The sequence below is a fragment of the Schistocerca americana genome, chromosome 6 (genome assembly GCF_021461395.2).
Source record: "Schistocerca americana isolate TAMUIC-IGC-003095 chromosome 6, iqSchAmer2.1, whole genome shotgun sequence".
In the NCBI taxonomy this organism is placed as follows: Eukaryota; Metazoa; Arthropoda; class Insecta; order Orthoptera; family Acrididae; genus Schistocerca; species Schistocerca americana.
Window position 1 is genome coordinate 289,047,080 of NC_060124.1, and position 5,000 is coordinate 289,052,079.

General features: G+C 62.6%; 1 pseudogene; it reads right to left on the reverse strand.

The window, feature by feature from the left end:
* LOC124621115 overlaps positions 1–5,000 on the reverse strand; it is a 7,916-nt pseudogene that overhangs the window by 2,356 nt on the left and 560 nt on the right.

A 5,000-nucleotide genomic window follows, 5' to 3' on the forward strand; every position in this document is an offset into this window, starting at 1 on the left:
CACATCTCTCCAACCTGCGTCGACGATTTGAGGAGGTGGCCCTCCCACATAAGATGCCGCTCCAGCGCCTCAATCTCACGCTGCACCTCGTCCCGGCCTGCACCGTCGGCGGCTGGCCCAATCCTCTTCAGCGCCAGGAGACGGGACCGGCGAAGTGTTGGCCCCATCCATCGGCATGATGGGATGCCGAGGCCTCCCTGGGCTACAGGAGCGTGGAAGTAGCCCAGGGGAGTGTCCGCCGGAAGGCGGAACCATCTCCTGACGGCGGCACGGATGGTCACATCTGCCGCTTTCAACGCACCCACTCGGGTGCGGCTGAGGGCCAGCCCATGGTACAGGCCAGGCAGAAGTACGGTGGTGAGGGCGTGGAGGCGCTGTTGCGGCTTGAGCGGAGCTCGGGAGATGACGTCCAGCTGCTCCACCAGGTGGCGTCGTGGGTTGAAAACGCAGCGACCAGCGGTGGAGAATTGCAGTCCCAGGTACCGGAAGGTTTCACCCACACGTAGGGCGGGCACGGTGGCGTTGCCCGCTTTGAAGGTAACGTCGGCGTCGACCTTCACCTTCTTGTCGCGCCCAGACGCGACTAAGGCGAGGGTGAAACACTTCCGGGCGTTGATCTGCAGCCCCAGATGGGCGAGGGCTGCGACGGCTGCGTCGATGAGGGACTGCAATCCCCTCGCGGTCGATGCAAAAAGCAGGACGTCATCTGCGAAGGCCGCAGCGTTAACTCTGCGACCAAGGATCCGAGCTCCGATGTGGGAGGGAAGTTGACTCAAAACATAGTCCACCGCAAAATTGAAAAGGAGGGGGGAGAGGGGGTCACCCTGACGCACACCCCTAGCCGGCTGCAGGGGCACGCCCACGTCGGCGCCGCCCGCTATCACCGTCGTGCTACCCTCGTAACACCTTTCGACGTACTCAATAAAGCAATCCGGCAGGCCATGAGCCCTCAGCACGGGGCGGAGGGCGGCATGGTCCACCGAATCGAACGCTTTAGAGACGTCGATCGATGCCACAAAAACAGAGCGACAGGAGCGGACTGCGTCGGTGAGAGCAGTGTCCAAGATGAAGGTGTTTTCCAACATCCCATCCCGGGGGATGAATGCCCGCTGACGTTCGTCCACAGCACATGCACGCATCAGGCGTGACGCGAGAACCTTGTGAAAGGTCCGCGCCAACACCGAGCAGACCGTAATGGGGCGAAAGTCAGCGTCGGATGTTGGTGCAGCCGTTTTGGGGAGAAGTGACGTCCGGGCGCGAAGCAGACGCTCGGGGAGGGCGCGGGCCAGGAGGAAGAGGTTCAAGAGTTTCACCAGGACTTCATGCGGCAGGCGCCGCAGCTCCGCTGGAGTCAGGCCGTCCGGCCCGGCTGCCGATCCCCTGGGCGGCAAGGCAGCAGCGACCTCCTCACGTGTGACCGGCCCCCATAGGCACTCAGGAGCGACAGGCTCCGAGTGCGGGAGAAGGCGGTCACGGATGAAGCCGGCGGTGGAGATCGGCTTCTTCGTGAAGAGGTCCGCCCAGAAGTCCAGCAGACCGGGGATGTCGGGTGGCGGCTGCAGCAGGGTGCCGTCCAGCAAGCCGCGCACGCAACGTGCACGCGACCTACGGAAGGCGTCCTGTGTCCGCGCGTATTCCCAGCGGCGCCGCTTGCGCTTCTGCAGCGGCGGGGCGGCAGGCGGCCGCTTGGATGGTTGGCGCGGCCGCTGTGTCCTGGTGATCGACCTCTCCCCCCTGGACCCGACCGACGCAAGGGCATCCGGGAGCATGCCCAGGATGACATCGGGCGGCGTGCCCCGCCCCAGACCAATGACTCGATCCAGGGCAGAGAAACGCTAGGCGGAAGCAGGTAGCCCCGCCAGATGCTCCCAGATGGCGGCGTCAGTCGGCCCCTCCGGCGGCGGCCCGGTGGTGTCGGCCGCGAAGTCCTCGGCTGCGTCGACGGGCGGCGCAGCGGCCTCGCCCGCGTCAGGCAGCGAGCTCGCTTCTCCACGGCGGGACGCCGGCTCTTCACCCCGACCGATCTCAAGTGCCTCCATGAATTGGCGGACAAGCTGCTTGTGGGCAGCTTGCCGCCGTCGGCACTTGATTGCCTCAAGCGTTCGGTCGGGGAACATCCTGGTAAGTTCTTGATTTACAAAGAAGAACCGGGCGTCCCTCTCCAGGAACAGTTCGGCCTCTGCCTTGGCGAGCGACAGGACTTCTTCCTCCGTCCACCTCGCGCGATGCCTCTCCGTCACGATCTCAGCGTTGGCGGCCGCAGGGTGTTGGCGGCGGCGATGGACCCCGAGACCGTTCTTCGTGGTAAAAGTGCGGTGGCACTCACTGCAAGCAAAGGGAGCTACACAAACTATCGCATTTTCGTTACGGCCGGTTGGCCGGATAGGTGCTGGGGTAGCTGGGGTGGCACCTTCAGCGGAAGGGCCACCATCTCTTGTTTCTTGTCGGCTGCCCCCAACTATAAAGGGATAATGCGAGGGGGGGCTGGTAACCCCCCCCAAGCCCCTGGTGCGGTCTTCCACTCTGCAAAAATCAGCGGGCCCACGAGAAGGGGAGAAGACCGCAGGAGAGGAGAGGCTAAGAGGGCTAGGCCCATGTATTGCGCATCACTCTCCCTGTAACTATAACCCAAGGGGGGCACCTCGCAGCAGCAGCACGACTACATCAAGACCGCACTTAAGAGAGTCATAGTTACTCCCGCCGTTTACCCGCGCTTGCTTGAATTTCTTCACGTTGACATTCAGAGCACTGGGCAGAAATCACATTGCGTCAACACCCGCTAGGGCCATCGCAATGCTTTGTTTTAATTAGACATTCGGATTCCCCCAGTCCGTGCCAGTTCTGAGTTGATCGTTGAATGGCGGCCGAAGAGAATCCGCGCACCCGCGCGCCCCCGGAGGAGCACGCTAAGGCGGACGCGGCCTCGCAGCAAGGAAGATCCGTGGGAGGCCAAGGCACGGGACCGAGCTCGGATCCTGCACGCAGGTTGAAGCACCGGGGCGCGAACGCCGCGCAGGCGCGCGCATCCTGCACCGCCGGCCAGCACGAGGCCAACCAACGGCGAGAGCAGACCACGCCCGCGCTAAACGCCCGCACTTACCGGCACCCCTACGGCACTCACCTCGCCCAGGCCCGGCACGTTAGCGCTGACCCACTTCCCGACCAAGCCCGACACGCCCCGATCCTCAGAGCCAATCCTTATCCCGAAGTTACGAATCCAATTTGCCGACTTCCCTTACCTACATTATTCTATCGACTAGAGGCTCTTCACCTTGGAGACCTGCTGCGGATATGGGTACGAACCGGCGCGACACCTCCACGTGGCCCTCTCCCGGATTTTCAAGGTCCGAGGGGAAGATCGGGACACCGCCGCAACTGCGGTGCTCTTCGCGTTCCAAACCCTATCTCCCTGCTAGAGGATTCCAGGGAACTCGAACGCTCATGCAGAAAAGAAAACTCTTCCCCGATCTCCCGACGGCGTCTCCGGGTCCTTTTGGGTTACCCCGACGAGCATCTCTAAAAGAGGGGCCCGACTTGTATCGGTTCCGCTGCCGGGTTCCGGAATAGGAACCGGATTCCCTTTCGCCCAACGGGGGCCAGCACAAAGTGCATCATGCTATGACGGCCCCCATCAACATCGGATTTCTCCTAGGGCTTAGGATCGACTGACTCGTGTGCAACGGCTGTTCACACGAAACCCTTCTCCGCGTCAGCCCTCCAGGGCCTCGCTGGAGTATTTGCTACTACCACCAAGATCTGCACCGACGGCGGCTCCAGGCAGGCTCACGCCCAGACCCTTCTGCGCCCACCGCCGCGACCCTCCTACTCGTCAGGGCTTCGCGGCCGGCCGCAAGGACCGGCCATGACTGCCAGACTGACGGCCGAGTATAGGCACGACGCTTCAGCGCCATCCATTTTCAGGGCTAGTTGCTTCGGCAGGTGAGTTGTTACACACTCCTTAGCGGATTCCGACTTCCATGGCCACCGTCCTGCTGTCTTAAGCAACCAACGCCTTTCATGGTTTCCCATGAGCGTCGATTCGGGCGCCTTAACTCGGCGTTTGGTTCATCCCACATCGCCAGTTCTGCTTACCAAAAGTGGCCCACTTGGCACTCCGATCCGAGTCGTTTGCTCGCGGCTTCAGCATATCAAGCAAGCCGGAGATCTCACCCATTTAAAGTTTGAGAATAGGTTGAGGTCGTTTCGGCCCCAAGGCCTCTAATCATTCGCTTTACCGGATGAGACTCGTACGAGCACCAGCTATCCTGAGGGAAACTTCGGAGGGAACCAGCTACTAGATGGTTCGATTAGTCTTTCGCCCCTATACCCAGCTCCGACGATCGATTTGCACGTCAGAATCGCTACGGACCTCCATCAGGGTTTCCCCTGACTTCGTCCTGGCCAGGCATAGTTCACCATCTTTCGGGTCCCAACGTGTACGCTCTAGGTGCGCCTCACCTCGCAATGAGGACGAGACGCCCCGGGAGTGCGGAGGCCGCCGCCCCGTGAAGGGCGGGGAAGCCCCATCCTCCCTCGGCCCGCGCAAGGCGAGACCTTCACTTTCATTACGCCTTTAGGTTTCGTACAGCCCAATGACTCGCGCACATGTTAGACTCCTTGGTCCGTGTTTCAAGACGGGTCGTGAAATTGTCCAAAGCTGAAGCGCCGCTGACGGGAGCGATTATTCCGCCCGAGAGCATCCCGAGCCAACAGCGGCGCGGGTCCGGGGCCGGGCCAGGTAGGTCCGTCATCCGGGAAGAACCGCGCGCGCTTGCCGGGAGCCCGAGCGCCCAAAGGGGCGAATCGACTCCTCCAGATATACCGCCGGGCAGCCAGCCAGGACACCGGGGCTCTGCCCAACAGACGCGAACCGAGGCCCGCGGAAGGACAGGCTGCGCACCCGGGCCGTAGGCCGGCACCCAGCGGGTCGCGACGTCCTACTAGGGGAGAAGTGCGGCCCACCGCACACCGGAACGGCCCCACCCCGCGGCGAGTGGAAA